Source organism: Callorhinus ursinus, unplaced genomic scaffold (assembly GCF_003265705.2).
Source record: "Callorhinus ursinus isolate GAN/ISIS: 27379988/994484 unplaced genomic scaffold, GSC_fseal_2.0 scaffold4, whole genome shotgun sequence".
In the NCBI taxonomy this organism is placed as follows: domain Eukaryota; kingdom Metazoa; phylum Chordata; class Mammalia; order Carnivora; family Otariidae; genus Callorhinus; species Callorhinus ursinus.
Window position 1 is genome coordinate 91,900,373 of NW_027397066.1, and position 17,553 is coordinate 91,917,925.

A 17,553-nucleotide genomic window follows, 5' to 3' on the forward strand; every position below is an offset into this window, starting at 1 on the left:
GGAGGAACGGGTGTTAGTAGTGCTATTTCAGGGGGATATAAAGTAATGGCACTGTGCCAGTCTGTAAAAAACAAAGTCAAACACTCCTGCTACCGAGGTAAAATGTCCAAATGCCTGGTTTTACTGTAGTCAGAGATTAAATCCTTCATTGCGCCCGTGGTCAGGGCTTAAATATGATCTCTGTTGTTCTAAAAGACTTGACAATCCTTGCTTAGAATAAACATATGACAATAAACAAAAGTATCATTGAACAGAGGGAAGAAGCCATCATTATGCTTAGGTAAATATATTCTCTTACCTCCTTGAGTAGCTGATAATCTTTTGGGGGGTTATTTTAGTGGTACTACATTTTGTCAAAGAATAAATGGCTAGTCCATACCAACTGAATCATAAAATGCTGTGGCTTTATCTGATGCCCCCATCAGCTTCCCCATACACTCGAAAGGCTTCCAAAGAAGTTTTACAAGCATCAGCGTTACTTGACAATGACAGCAAATTTTACTTTTTTATAATCCCTATATTAGTAACTTCCTATCTGGGTATTAAAACAGTTTAGCTAGGGGCTACAACACATCATTAACTAGTTCCTTTGCTCTTTCCTCAATAACTGGTTCCTGCTTTGTCTTCTCTATCTCCTACGGAAGTGAAATTTCCCCCTGATTATTTCAACCCCTCCGGAACTGAATTTCTTGCCCCTGATTCTGTCTTTTCTTGAATTGGTCCTAAACAATTACTGTTCATCCTCACTGATGTTGGCTGACTATCTCCTGAGAACTCCATTGATTACCTATCTTGAACTTTCTTGAATAGACATCCGGAGCCTCAGACCAAATTTGATTCTTTTGCTAATGGTACCTGTCTCTCACCTCTTCCTGTCTCATGTGATCATCTTTCATTTTTAGATGACTAGTTACAGATTCTTAGACCAACAGTGGCAGCCTGAAAACAACTGACATTTTTTCCAGTCCCATATTCAGATCCCTGCAGTTTCACCAGATGTATTTGTGTTGTTAACCCTGGCCTTCTCTTGGCTGGTCCTTGCTATCATCACCCAAGGCAAAGTCATGACAAATAGATAGGCAACAACAGTAAGATATTCTTGTGGTCTGAAGAGATAATGGTTTCAGGTAGAAAGTACAGGGGAATAAAAAAGCTCTTTAGTTCACAAATACTGAGTACAAATCTACTGTAAAAGCACAAGTAAGAGAAGACCTCAACTGGAAACTGTGTTTTATAAACTGCTAGGAAGTTAGGTTAAACAAAACCTCAGTGGCCATCCTTAAAAAAAAAAAAAGTTGATCATATCTTAAATTATCAGAAGGCAGAGCAGTTGGGGCTTCAAACCTATGTTACTTTTTTTACTTTTAATGAAGGCATAATAAATTGCTTTACTTAAAGATCTCAAACTGAAGTATGTGAGGAAAACTATAGGCAGATCCTAGAACATTGATGAAGGGCAAGGCAACCTTCTCAATTTAAACTTTCTTCATCAAAAGATTTCAAGTTGTCCCCTGGCATAATAGTCCATAAGAACAAATCTTTGTTTTTACAATGAAAGTCAATGGAAAAATGTATATGGTTATTCTTTATAAACAATCTTTCATGATCATTGGACACCTGTATTCTTCTTTCAAGATCAGAGCTCTGTCTAAACCATTTATTGAGTCCCCACTATGGTCTCATGGACAATAAACCAGCTTTCCCTACTAGCTGCAATGTCCCTAGGGGCCAAAAATCTGAAAGAAATTATTACTGGATGTCGAGACCAGATACATAATTTGTGGGGCCCACTAAGAAATGAAAATCTTAGGTACCCACTCCATAAATCATTAAGAATCGTTAAGAATTGCAAGGCAACAACAACAAGGCATAAATCAAATGGAAAGTCCCACTAAGTGTGAAGTCCTATGGAATTGTGTAAATGTCACACCCGTGAAGCTGGCCTTGTTGAAAGTCTAAAACACAGTATGTGAAATACAATTAAATATATGTGCTCAACAACATTGTTACATAGGTCGTTTTTCATGTATCCAGGTAGCCTGTTAATTCAGTCCTTCCTAGTCAATTCAGCACAACAAACAAAAATGTCTTCACTTCCACTGCACTGACAAAAAACCAGTATCTTACAAAAGGAAAATTCATCTTCAGGTGACGTGCTCATGCCCCTCTGGCAAGGCTGTAATGCTCTCAAACTAAAATAGAAAAAAATGTTCTCAAACTAAAATAGAAAAAATTTAATATAATTATCCATGTGTTTTAGTCTGTTAAGTAGGGAGAATTTTTAGTGTGAAAAACCTTTTTTCAAAAGGAAGACATGGTAAGTAAAGAAAAAAAGGGTGTGTGTACGGGAGGCATTCATTTAAGTATTACTAGAAGAAATCTGACAGAGACTTGGCGTCCAGGTTCCAGTTGAGTCTTCTAGGGCATCATGTTTTGGAATTTAACTTGAAATTTAGCATTCAGTGTTCACAATGCTGATATTCAGAAATACTACAAACCTCCAGAGCCATTTCTGTTTTTCTTTAACCAGTGTATAGTTCTCCACCATCCTGATCTGGGAAAACAATTGACATCAGTCTTGACAGTATTAAAGTGGCAGGTTACAGAAAGTCTCCTGGTGGAGGAAGTAAAGAGCAGATGATGCCATAGGCCAAGTTACCTCATTACTAATATATGCCCAACAAGGATTGGAGTTAGATTTATGTGCTGAGAAATCAAGTAATCATTGATGTTCCAGGCAAGCATCTCCAAAGCTTGGATTTTACTGGATCATATCAAATGAGGGAAAAGAAACAGATGTATCCTCCCAACAGGGGAAAAAAAAGACAGGGTTATAGCTCAGAAAGAAACTATGTGTGACGCATATGTGTCTGATTACACGACGATGTCTTTCCTTTATATATATATATATATAGAATATGCAATTTATTTCAATGTTTATGTATTTCTTGATATTCTATCAGCTTGGGAAAAATGATTATTCCTATAAATGTCATCATGGAATAGAATTATAACTTGTTTGTTTAGACAACTTTTGTTTATCTCTTTGAGTTATTCTGATGATGACAGAGACTCATGCCATTCTCTTACCTCCATCCAAACATGTAGTCAGAAAGACTCTTAAAGTATCTTTTTCTTGTTTAATTAGCACAAAATTCTATTTTCTCCTTTTGACATCTTTTTTTTACAACCTAATTTTGTAGTCACTTCATATTTTGAGAGTATTTAAAAGCCTTGGAACAACACCAAAAAATAAGCCTTAGGACGTAGTATTTTTCACCGTATAAGGCATGCATGTGTATCATGGGAGAAGCACTAGGATTGCTCCTTATTTTCAGGTATAAGTTCAGGGTTCATCACTGACTTGCTGAGTGAACAATTTTACCTTTAAAAGCAGAGCCAAAGACACTCAGTTGTTGTACCCTAGTCCCTGACACAGAGGCTGCAGCTATCTTTAGGTTCCAGACCAGAGCAGTACTACATCAATGCCAGCACCCGCCCCCTGCCACAGCAACTTTTGCATGGAACTTCACGCTATATTCATTTTTGACCACACAGTCTACAAGTTTGATGGAAACTGTATGTAGGTCTAGGAATTCAGAGTAAAATTCTAAAACCCTTTTCCGTAATACTATAACTCTAACCTGTTCTTACTCTTACTAATCCTACCGCCTAAGTATACACAGAAAATGTCCTTCCTCCTTTCTTTCCTTCCTTCCCTTCCTTTTCTTCTAATTGTCACTAAGTTCTTGTGCATACAAGCATCTCTAGAGCTCACATGACTTTCTAGGACCATTCTGGCTTATGCCTTGGTATCTAGGAACTTACCGATGAGATAAACAGGAGACTGGACATTATTTGCACTCTTCCTTGATTTATGGGGGTTATTGGATTGCTTACCTGCTCTTTATTTACTCAGCCTCCAAAAAGTCAACCACTATTAAATGACATATTTCAGTAGATGTCAATGAAGTAAGCTGAATTCACACAGCCATAAATTTAAATTGGCAACTCTAACAGTGGTCCCTTCCACCTTAGATTTCTTGAATGGTTTAGAAACTACTATTTTGTTCAGACAGTAATATCTCAGTGCATGTTCTGTGTTACAATACTACTTTGAGATGAAAATGAGTATGGGATTTTTTTTTCTAGAGTAGCCATAAATTAATGGGATTTTTTTTTCTTAAGTCTCAATGTCCTGATTTGTTTGTTACACTCGGTTAAAAAATGATTGCCTGTTGCCTTTGTTTTGGTGTTAACACCATGTCCTCCCTGCATTTCTCCAGCTATATTAACAGTTTATGAGATACTTAATCCAAAAGAACATAAATGAAGTACATCTAATTCTTTCTGTCTTCCTTCTTTTATATGTGCTACCAGATTTCTGGATTCCAGTTGGAATTACAGAAACAAGTGTGTTGAAATATATTCAGTTTTTGTAAAAGGAAAGAAAAGAACACTCTTTCCATCGATCTTTATTTTTCCCCTATTGACATGAATTTAGCAAATTTTGCTATTTGCAAAATTGTGACTTTAAACATTCAAGAAACTTAAGTGAGTGCTTTCTAATTATACCTAGAGGTCTCAGTTGTCATTTAACCTTTTGTATACTTCACACTTCGTGATGTAATAGGAATTATCATTAGCATTCATTACCTAGGTTTTGTCACTCTGAGATATTTACCGTTAATAAAAATAAAGCAGGAATGGCTGCAGCATTAAGAATCTCTAGATGGTTACAGTAGAGCATTAAAGCGCCCAGGTTCAGGGCCCGTGTAAGTAGAGAACCATGTGTAGCCGCACAAATCAGATGCCCACGGAGGCAGCCATGAACGGTGGCATATTTCAGCTACTTTTAAATCCTATGCTCTGTCATCACATTTCCTCTCAATAAAGTTCACGTAAGATGTGCAACCCTCAAAAAGTTTGAAGATTTTATTTCTATTTCCACATATCAAGTGTATATATGTTTTCACAGATTACTTTGCTTGGGAAACAGATTTTTTTATATTCATGAATTTTTAGGTTACATCCAAATTGGTAAAAATCTTAATAATAGTCTAAGATGGAAGAATTACAGTATCCCATGTGAATATCCTAGGAATGGGGGAAAGGAAAGCCTTTGGATTTAGTATTTACTCATTTCATTAGGAATGCTTTCCCCTAAATTTGCCTGATTTGATTTTCGTGAGATACAAATTTTTTGCTGAGAAGACACAAATAAGATTTGTAAAATAATAACCTCAGCTTTCACTAATAAGCCAGGCAGTCATGCATTTAGTCACCTAGTCTGGTAGTCATCATTTTTATTCCCCAGGTGTCACACCTTCATAAAAAAGATGGTCCAAAAAAGAAAGGGGAGGGGCACCTGGGTGGCTCAGTCGTTAGGCGTCTGCCTTCAGCTCAGGTCATGATCCCAGGGTCCTGGGATTGAGCCCCGCATCGGGCTCCCTGCTCGGCGGGAAGCCTGCTTCTCCCTCTCCCCCTCCCCCTGCTTGGGTTCCCTCTCTCGCTGTGTCTCTCTGTCAAATAAATAAATAAAAATATTAAAAAAAAAAGAAAGAAAGAAAGGCGTGATAGTCTGTAAGGCAAATGCTGCCATCTAGGGAGAAAGAGACAAGAACATACTGAGAGTGGTAATTTTCTAAATATAATTCAAGCAAAATCGAAAAGCTTCAGATAAAGAATGTGGAGGTTTTCCAGGAAGAGATCATCCCTTAGAAGAAATCAGCATTTCATAAAAAGGAGCCATTGAGAATCCATTTAACTTGAGATGAGAGGTTATTCCGCTAATAATTTTGTATAACAAAACCTATCAAGAGTTGTTTTTGTTTTTCTTTTTAATTTTAAGCATCGACCTTTAAAGATGATTTTCCTAAGTTTCTTTAAAATAACTGCATGAGATCTAATTGTTTAGAGCTAATTGTTGTGTAGAGCTAATTGTTGTTTAAATCTAATTGTTTACAAAACAAATGAGTATATAGCTTTGTTTCACATTTATCTTGTTTAAACAAATGTAAAAAATTCACAGTATACTGGTCAGTTTGCCTTGTTTTCATGATGCATACAAAGATACTGTTTACTCTGTGAGTGGCTTTAAAGAAACACAAATTGTAAAACTGAAACAGAAAAACACAGAGGAATAGCTAAAACTAGCTGAAAAACCAAGGGAAAAGGCATAGATTTGCTTGTCCCTACATATCACAGGTGTAGACATTTAAACAATTCACCTTCTAAGAATGAATAGTGTATACTGAGGTGGTAATACTCAAATCAATTCACTTAGACACACCCCCAAAACATTTCTAGTAACTCTTATTTAAGTATGCATTATCTAGATTACAAGAAAACAATCAAATTCTCATTTAAGAAATATCCCTAAATCATGTTAAAACCTAACCAGTATGAACCGAAATAGGTTCTACAGGTCTCTTCTTCAACTGTTCAGTATTTGGCTCTGTGAGAAGTTTAACATGTAATATTAGATTGCAAATTTCAAATTTTTCTGAGCTGTATATTTGCCTAATACATATTTTGATAAGTTATATATCAAATGATTATCTATGATACTTATAGATATATAAGTATATTTAAGTACTTATATATGTACATATATAAGTAATATATAATTTATACATATATAAATATATTGTACATAGACTAGATACATTTAAAATTATAAAAATGAACAGAGATCTGCCATTTAAATTTGTTTAAATCAAGAGTACATGCTTTTGCTTATTGAATAATAAGAATAGTCATAATTAATTGAGCAATGTTTTAAGCATTATTCATTCATTCGGCAAATACATATTAAGTACCTATGATATCCCAGGCACTGTTATAAGTGCTAGGGATACTATAGAGAACACATATATGTGCACAGCCCCGTGAAAGCCTCATAATATTCCATAAGCAATAACCATTTCCTACTTCACAGAATCTTGCCCCAGATCTTAATCCTTGTAAGTGAAGGAGTGGATTTGAATTCAATCTCTGCTTACTTATGAATCATATTTTTTTATGGCCACATTGTGTTGCCTCCCATATTGTTGCCCCTGCCTGTTCTGATGGAAGTTTTAAGAAGAAAAGTTTTGATTTTCAGTAATTTAAGAAGCCGTGACATGTGAATATCAATGTGGCTCTTGCAAGGTTTATCATAATTTGGTCAAAACACTTAAATCCTTAACAAGCAATATCTCTAGTCATCAGGGAAACGCAAATCAGAACTAGGATGAGAAATTACTTCACACTCACAAGGATGGTTGGTATAAAACAAAACAAAACAAAAACAGGAACAGGTGTTGATGAGGAAGTGGCAAAATTGGAACTCTTGTGCATCACTGGTAGGAATGTAAAATGGTTCAGCTTCTGCAGAAAAGAGTTTTGATGATTTCTCAAAAAGTTATGCATAGAAAGACTATATGATCCAGCAATTCACCTCCTAGGTATATACCCAAAAGAAATCACACCAATTTACACATTGGTGTAAACCTATCAAATAGATAGGTTTACACCAATGTTCATAGCAGCATTATTTACAATAGCCAAAAGTCGAAAGAACCGAAGTATCCATCAAAAGATGAATGGATAAATAAAATGTGTTATAAACATACATTAGAATATTACTTGCCTGGCATATACATACAACAGAATATTATTCACCCTTAAAAAGCAATGAAATCTTAACATATGATACAACACGGAGGAAACTTGAGTTCATCCTTATGCTGACTGAAATAAGCCAGGCACAAAAGGAAAAACACTATATGATTCCCCTTATATGAGATACTTAAAATCGGCAAATTCATAGAAACAAAAAATAGAATAGAGGTTACTGGGATCTAAGGAAAGGGAAGAGTTGCAGAAGTTTATTGTATATACAGTTTCTGTTTGGGCTGATGAAAAAGTTCTAGAAGTAGTGGTGATGGTTATATAACAATATAAAAGCACTTAGTGCCACTTACATATACACTTCCAAAAGAGCTAGAAATGATAAGTTTTATGTTATGTGTATTTAACCCAATTAAAAAAAGAAATCCTTCGCAAGTAGTTATGGAGTTCTAGGCATCCCCAGAACAATGGGGACCAGAAAAGGCAGGCAAACGATGAAAAGAGGAAGGGGAAAATATAGTACTGTGTCTCTCTTAACACTATTTTTAAATAAAGAAGCAAATAAATGTTTGCCTATTTCAAAATTTAAATAAGGTATTCCCCTAAATACATAGTTTAAAACAAACTTCTTATCCTCATTATAATTTATCATCCATAGATGTTGGAAAAAGTTATCTCCACATTTGGCAGCGAAAGACAAGATCAAACAAAATGCATTTGGTGTGAGGGTTTATATTAGGATATTATTCTTCTGAGTTATTTATTTGAAGAATGCAACAATAGTTACTTTCTTAAAAGATCACCATGTGGGAAATGGGGTTTCACTAAAAGGAAGTATTCAGGGCTTTTTTTAATCTTCTTTGTTTGCTCAATCCCACATTGAGATACAGATTCTCTCTCACTCATGTGTGTGTTTGTGTGTGCATATTCTAAAAATGACAGAACAAACTAACAAGAATTTTTGTATTCTCAATCTCATCTGAGGGATTTAAAACTGAGATCCATGTGTACCAAGCAATTTCTTACAAAAATAATTTTATATCAGAGGAAGTTTAATAATTTGAGGTGAAAGGTGTTGGTATTCCCTATAAAAATAACTATGAAAAGGCAAAATATTATGAAGTATCCATGTCTGAGACTTCGAAAATTGTATATCCATATCATGCTCAATAAAAAGCTGTTAAATCAACATCTTTGTATCTGGCACTTAAATGGCCAACATACACGCCTACTGTTAACATCTACCTGTTTGTTTTTTGGGTTTTTTTTTTTAAGATTTTATTTATTTATTTGACAGAGAGAGACACAGTGAGAAAGGGAACACAAGCAAGGGGAGTGGCAGAGGGAGGGGGAGAAGCAGGCTTCCCGCTGAGCAGGGAGTCCGAAGCAGGCTCAATGCGGGGGCTCAATGTGGGTCTCGATCCCAGGACCCTGGGATCAAGACCTGAGCCGAAGGCAGATCCTTAACCATCTGAGCCACCCAGGCACCCCCATCTACCTGGTTTTATATGAACCCAAGGAAAACCGACATTGACTAAATGTTAATATCCTTATATACAATTCACCACTATATTTACATTTTCTTTTTCAACATTTTTTTCTGTTAACTATTTCTACACATATTAGTCTAGGTCCAGAGTCTGAAAGCCTAAAATAAATTATGCCAAATTGACATAAATTTCAGCTTAACTGAGAAGGATCTCAATTATTACACATTTTTAAAATTCACCAGGATCAATATCACATGTTATTATTTTTCATCTAAGTCTAAAGGGCTAAAGAAAATTATGGAAGCAGATAGTTTTTTTTTGAACTTATATATAAATATGAAGCATCTACTACTTATGGGAGCATCTATCCTAACCCTTACTTTATGCTCAGAATGCCTCTAATATAGAGGGATTAAATGATTAAAAATAGACGTACTAAATAGACATTGGGGAGGGTTCGTGCTATAGTGAGCGCTGTGAATTGTGCAAGAGTGTTGAATCACAGATCTGTACTTCTGAAACAAATAATGCAATATATGTTAAGAAAAAAAAGAAAGAAGAAGAAGATAGCAGGAGGGGAAGAGTGAAGGGGAGTAAGTCGGAGGGGGAGACGAACCAGGAGAGACGATGGACTCTGAAAAACAAACTGAAGGTTCTAGAGGGGAGGGGGGTGGGGGGATGGGTTAGCCTGGTGATAGGTATTAAAGAGGGCACATTCTGCATGGAGCACTGGGTGTTATGCACAAACAATGAATCATGGAACACTACATCAAAAACTAATGATGTAATGTATGGTGATTAACACAACAATAAAAAATAAAAAAAAATAGATGTACTAAAGTAGCTTTCCTGGATTCAAATCCTGATTCTGCTATTTATTAATTAATTGGACAAGGTACTTTCTTCCTCTTGCCTCAGTTTCCTCATCTGTAAAATGGGAATAATAATATGGTGACTTCATAATATTATTGTGAAAAGTCAGTAAAGGACTTAAAACAGCATTTGGCACAGAATAAGCAGTTACTATATATTACACATTACTATTAGTCCTCTATTCAAAATTAAGGAAATTGAAGCTAAAAACCCAGTACTTTCCTCACAAAAATTATAGTAAGCCATGAGGTCAGATCCTAATTCCCTATTAAATCGTATATTTTGGAGGAAAAAAAGGAAACCATCTATAGAACATTTAATCATGGGAAGGTTATGATTATTAAAATTACGTCAATGGCATTTAGGCAGGAAACTCAAAAATTATGACACTCATTGCTTCTACTTACCATTATAATCACAAAATTTTGTTGAGGAAAAAGATTAATAAAATTTCAAAGTGAAGCATCTTTCTTCGTACAGACAGCCAAAGCACACAAGAACATTTTTTGGCAATTGTTCATATAAAGTTTTTTTCTTTTACAACATTCTTTGTAATAACTCAGAGGCTTTAACCAAAGGCCAATTTTAAATGGTAAATAACAATCAACAGATGAAGTTCTAATTTGGTCTGTAAAATATTTGTTGGGGTAAGTATTAGAATAAAATCTTAGCAACAGTCTCCCCAGTTATAAGGCATTCAGGGTTTGATGTTAGTAAAGATCCAATGCACTTTCTTGTATTTTCTGAAGTTTAGCCTAAATCAAATACATTTTAAAGCTTCAGGAGGTTATTCTATCTAAATAAATGTTTCATTTAAATATTACCGATTAAAATGAAAAGCGCTGGGAAAATTTTAGGGTGAATAAATAAAGTTAAGAAGGACCTACTACCATAAACAGGGTGGCCAGTCTTTTCCAAAACAAAGCAAAGCTATCCTTGCTCAGGGCAATTTCATGAAGTTATTTTCTTATGTGATTGACTAATGTTTTGCTTGTTTTGTGCTATGTGAGTTTAATGTTTGTTTTCTATCTGTCATGATTTTGCCCTCCTCCCAAATGATAAACTCTGTGTTCCACAAATAGTATCAGCTACAAAAAATTAACCAAGCTAACTTTTATTAGCTTGTTTTCTTCAACTACAAACATGATGAAATGAGATGCACCCCTGACCCGCATGACCAGCAAGTCAAGTCATTTGACTGGGGTAACTGGCATCTATGGAAAGATCTGTTGTCAAAGCATTGTTTAAAAACTAAGTGAGGAGGGGCGCCTGGGTGGCTCAGTCGTTAAGCGTCTGCCTTCGGCTCAGGTCATGATCCCAGGGTCCTGGGATCGAGCCTCACATCGGGCTCCCTGCTCTGTGGGAAGCCTGCTTCTCCCTCTCCTACTCCCCCTGCTTGTGTTCCCTCTCTCACTGTGTCTCTCTCTGTCAAATAAATAAATAAAATCTTTAAAAAAAAAAAAAAAACTAAGTGAGGAAACATCTCTCACCTACTATGACAGAATAGTGAGTTGTTCTGTTGTTTAGCATCTAGGCTAATATTTAGTATTTAATTTTTTTAAAGCTTTGTTAAGGTGAATGTTATAAACATCTGAAATTTAAAACTATTTTATAAGTTTTAATAAGGCTTTATTTTCTTTTTTTCCCCTTGTACTTTACATGTTTACCAAAGCTCCTTCTAAAGAAAAAGTAATGAACTTTTCTGGATTCAAGTTAAAAAAAAAATTGACATCTGGGTTAGAGGCTTGAGAGGAGGAAGGGAAGAAAGCAGATACAATATCCCAACTCCAAAAAACGTCTAAATTGAGATAGAAAGTAGCAGCAGGAAATCAGTACCAGGTTTTGATAAAAAATGCTAATATAATGAAGCAAATGTTGGACCAGATGCTACATATGAATGAGCCTCTCTCCTAAGAAGCGCTGGGCACATTTATAATATCCAAGTGGCCCATTCAGAAAGTTACCCTTCCTAAAGTTCCAGACTGAAACTCATAGTAACTGACTTATTCTCGGGATTTGGCTTAAGAAAATTTTAGATTTGAAAAAAACTACCATATTACTGTTTTATATCTTTCACAAGTGAGGCAATTTCTTCTAACCAATGCTTTTCTCTTAGAAAGCCAAGTTTGTCATTTTCCTATTGTTAGCGCTTGCTCATGTACAAAAACTTGTGTTATTTTGAAGTCCACAACAAGACTTTATTTCGATATGCTTTTGACTCACAGAAACTTAGTTATAACAGTTGGAAATGTAACATTAGCATTGATCTGCCCAGGCACGCAGACACAGACTAAATCAATTGTGGGATACAGTTATTCAGACTGAAGGAAAATGTCAAAATCCACCTTACATACCTATTAATCAACTTACTTTCTATAGCCATAACTGGCTCCTGAGAATATCTGACAAAAGTACTATAACTTTGGAGGAGAGAAGCTGACCAGTCTTATGGGAACCCCATTGTTGGGACTGAACGTAATGATGTTGAGTAAAATGCTTTATAGAAAGTTTGCCAGTCTAACTAGAAAGTAACAAAGCAATTTCAACAACATTGTTAAATCATTAGCAAATTCCTTTAGTGAACTTTGTGACATGAACTATAAGAGCAGCCTCTTAAGAATTCCCCCGCATGCAAAGCACATGTATCCTTGTATGCCTTCAACCAAGCTTATTAAGATCTACAATCATATGTTTTCAAATATACCATATAAACCCCTAGAGGGCCAAGGCCAAGGCCAGATGTGGTATTTTATCTAATTCTATCCTTGTCTGCCCCTTTGCTAACATTTCACTGAGTGAAGTACACAGTTCAGCACTCAGTGTCAAATAATTGTTGACTAACAGAGCACATGTATCCCTCTACACATTATATATGGTGTCACAAAATGCAGACATTTCACATATTAAAAATGTAGATCAACTTTTGGGATAAAAGAGAACAAAGCAGGGGAAAGTAAAACAAATTTTATGTCCATTCACTTAATTTTTCTGGTATTAAATGTGCAAAATCAACTATTTCAAGAAGAATCTACAGAGAACACAAACTTTTCTAACCATGGAAATGAGGGAAACTTCCAGTTCATGGAAGTGACTGAGGATAGATAACCAAAGACAACTGATCTCCCTTTTTTCACCACTTCATCAAACACAATGCTTAAAATTACTTAAGAAAGCATTGTGGTAATATGTTGCTCTAAAATATTTCCAGTTAGAAAACACATTTTATCATCTGACAGGCCTTTATTTCCCCAGCCCTCCTTCATCATTAAAAAATACTTCCATAGTTTGATGCATTTTTCCAGAGAGCAATGAATAGGTTAGATCAGCAACTGATTTTATCCACTGACATACAGACTGACTGATGGAAACTTCTAACAGCCTTAAGACTTTAAGCCTTGGTACAAGGGTTTACATCAGACCCTTCACAGAAGAGGAAAGCCATTTAATCCTAGAAACTTGCTAAACTTCCTACAAGACAAACCAGAGATTTTTGTGTATTTTATTAATTCCAAAAAACAGCAAAATAATACTCTTATACCTCTGTGTGTTCATATTTCTTCTTTTCCTGTGTATTTGTGCATTAGAAAAGACAAGTGCTTAAGACTGAGCTTCGGGTGGCAACCCCAATTTCACCCTGTACCATGCATCATGCTTCCTATTAAGTGCTACTGCTTGCTTGGGTCCCTAAAAATAATTGCTACCACTTCATTCTGAAATGACATGCAGGTTTAAAAAAAAAAAAAGTTGAAGAAAAGAGAGAGAGAGAATGCCAAGGGACACTGTGCTTATCCTCCTAAAAGCAAATTCAAAGGTTTCATAATTTAAATGGAAAATGACTTGAGGGCACATTTACCCACGTGCTTTTTATTAAATTATTGAAAGCTTTTTTTATTTCTCTGCATTTTTAAATTCTCAACTCTAATGTATATTTTCTATGTATTGGTATTGAATAAGAAAAACTCCCAAAAGATTGCATACCAAGGAGCAGAGCCTCCTGTTCCTTGAAATTGATGTATGTTTATGAGGAAATCCAGCATGCGATTTTCAAAACCTGCAGGTTCATTGTAAGTTAAACCATGTGGCCTCCACTCAAATCATTCCTTCCTTTCAAAATCACTCATAAGAATTCCCAATTGCCCTCTTCCCTTGAATCTTTCTGCACTAATCTACTCCCACCAAGCCCCCCCACCCCCACCCAGCTCTGTGCCAGTGGAGCCACACAGCAGGGGGAGGGGGAGTCCACCAGCCATCTGGGTGACCCCTTCATCACTGAAGCACCACTGTTATGCCCTCAAACACTGAGCTGTATTTGTCTTTTACTCTCTTATTTCAGATAGGAAGTTTTAAATAAAAAAGGAAACTTTCTTCAATAAGACCTACAGAGAATGTTTTCAGTGTGCATCAGAATGCCCCAGAGGGCTTGATAAAAATACAGCTTCCTGGCTTCCTTCTAGAAATTTTGAATCAGAACACTTACGGGTATGTAGGAATTTGCATTTTACATTTTAGAACTTCTTTTGGGGCACTGATAATATGTTTATGTCATTACAAAAGTGAGAAAAGTACATTTGAAAGGACACGATTCTTTTCATAACAAAACACAAATATTTTGAAAGTGTGTACTGTTGTATACATAAATTAGAAGCAAGAATATTCAGCCTCAAGAAGTTAAAATCTTAAGCACTATACTATATGTTATCAGTAAATCAAAAAGGGGGAAAAAAGGAAATTTAGTAAAAAATGCAGGTTTTGTTTCATCACCTGATTTTTCAATTTTGCCACGCAAACCTGTGTAAAACCTGAGAGTCATACGTCATCGTTGAAGATGACCTATGACCTTAATTCTCAGACAAAAGAATTAAAATACAATTTAGGTAAAGAATTTGCTGTACATTTTAAAAATCTTTTGTTGGCTCATTTTTCACTTAGCCTGGACCTCATTCATCTCAGGATTTGCACGGAATCCCGCTGGAGGACCTCCTCGGAGTTGTTAAGTGACAATCTAAAAGCCGAGATTTAGGATTAGCCAGTTTAACCAGGTGAGAGGAGAGTTTCACTTTGATTAGGACGGAAAGCTGCAGCCCTGCCCGGAAGTCCGGATTGCGGACTGCGAGGCCAGAAGGGCTTTATCAATCCTGAGGGGAGCATGTTCGTGGAGGATGAGCTCGCGGGGATTAACTGGGGCTCAGACAACACCCCGCCAGTGCTGGCTGCCCTGCTGTCCCTGCAGCCAAGAAGCCAGGGCACCAGAAGTATAAACAGCACGTGACTCTTCCATGTGTTAATTAGCACTTTCTAGGGGAGCTTGCTATTGAGCTGTGAGACCTTCACTCCAAAATAATGTTGAAGAAGTGCACACATTCAGAAGAGTCATAGCAGAAATCAGGATGATTTCTAATCTGCAAAACCAGCCAGGATGTGTTATTTCTCAAATGCCAGAATGATTTGATTTGTTCATGCAGAGGCTGCACTGTTTTCCTTAGTAGAAAAAGAAAAGGAACACTTAAGGTACATTTCTTAATATTTTTATAGGGAGTGTTATTTCTCTTAGCCAAAGACAGTGTTTTCCATCTGCACCCATCCCTTCAGTGATTTAAACTGTCCTTGTGTCGCATGACCAATCCAAAGAGTCTTTCCATGTCCTTGGAATTCTTGACAGTGCAAGGGCTTGGTTCAAAGAAATGTGTTTACTCTGGAAACTGGAGAACAAGGGATTTCCCTTCAAGGACACTGAGATGTGGTTTTTGAAAGGATGTGCTGTGCCTGTGAGAAATTATCATGTTCCTTTACATTTCTGTAGATAATATAAAACTCAGAAAAAAGAGGTATACATGAAAGAGCATTGACAGGGACACCTGGGTGGCTCAGTCGGTTGAGCATCCACCTTTGGCTCAGGTCATGATCCCAGGGTCCTGGGATGGAGTCCCGCATCGGGCTCCCTGCTTAGTGGGGAGTCTACTTCTCTCTCTCCCTCTGCTCCTCCTCCTGCTCATTTTCTCTCTCTCTCTGTCTCAAATAAATAAATAAAATCTTTAAAAAAAGAAAGTAAAAGAAAGAGCATGGACAAATTCAAGTAGGCAGGAAAGGCAAAGACTGAAAAGGTGTAATGAGCAGAACAAATGGCTGTTGGCTAATGTAATAAGGCTCTAGAATCTAGATTCTCTCTATTCCACAGTGTGAGTCAAGGGTCAGCATCATCAGCCTCACTTGTGAGCTTGTGAGAGCTGCAGTATCTTGGGCCTTACCTGAGACCTACTGCCTCAGACTCTGCGTTTTAACTAGATTCCAAGTGGTTCATCTGCCCATTAAGGTTTTAGGTGCACTGTTATAGAAAACTACAATAAGAGAGCATGAGAAGTAGAGATATGAGCCTTGAGCTTCAGAAGACATTCCAGATTTTATTTGTAGATGAAAGAAGGTAAAAGAAGAGTTTGAGCAGGGGAGTTACTTTAGGAAGAGTAACATACTATTGTGTTTTAGAATTTGGAAATATACATATTTCCATATGTATACATACAGACATATCTATATCTTTTACCTCTATTTGTAGAGATACAGATATATAACACAGACAATTAGAATCCTAATGAGTAGTTCACTTGACAACCATGTAGGATAAATGATTTAAGAAATATTTAAATGGGGCACCGGGGTGACTCAGTTGGTTAAGAGTCTGCCTTCGGCTCAGGCCATGATCCCAGGGTCCTGGGATCAAGTCCCACATCAGGCCCCCTGCTCAGCAGGCAGTCTGCTTCTCCCTCTGCCTCTCCCCCTGCTCATGCTCTGTCTCTCGCACTCTCTCTCTCAAGTAAATAAATAAAATCTTTTTTAAAAAAAGAAATATTAAAATGTATTATACTTTAGCCTATATTTACTTTTATACTAATTCCTGTCAAGACTCTTTGCTCCTAGTTTCCAGGAAGCTAAATGGTCTCAGCAGTGTCATTCCCAGGTAACATTTTATCAAATAGCAATTCAACAGAGGCTAACTCCACAGATGATAAGTTCACAAAGCACACGTCAACTCAGTCACCACCTTTGCAAAGGAACTAATGCAAGGGGCATCTGGGCAGTTCAGTCGGTTAAGTGGCTGCCTTCAGCTCGGGTCATGCTCCGAGGGTTCTAGGATCAAGCCCCGCATCGGGCCCTCTGTTCAGCGGGAGCCTGCTTCTCCCTCTCCCTCTGTCTGCTGCTTCCCCTGCTTGTGTGCTCTTTCTCTCTCTCTGTGTCAAATAAATAAAAATCTTTTTTTTAAAAAAAGAACTAATGCAAAATTGTGATAGCACCATGAACAGTAAGAGGGAAAGAAGAAAGATGGAAGGGTTGGAGAGAAATTTGTGTGTGAGAAAGGGATAGAAAACCAAGAAACATACAGGTGTGCCCTGCTATCCAAATTCAAGAACTTGATGAATTCTGTTAACAGAGAATGTGTGTATTATCAGAGAACACTAGGTTAGAGAGACCGGTAGAGGCAATATAACCAGCGCCATTTACTTCGAAGTTCACTGATAGACAATTGATAGACTATCAAGAAAAGATATACCCCAGTCATCCTTCTATTAATGAATCATCATGA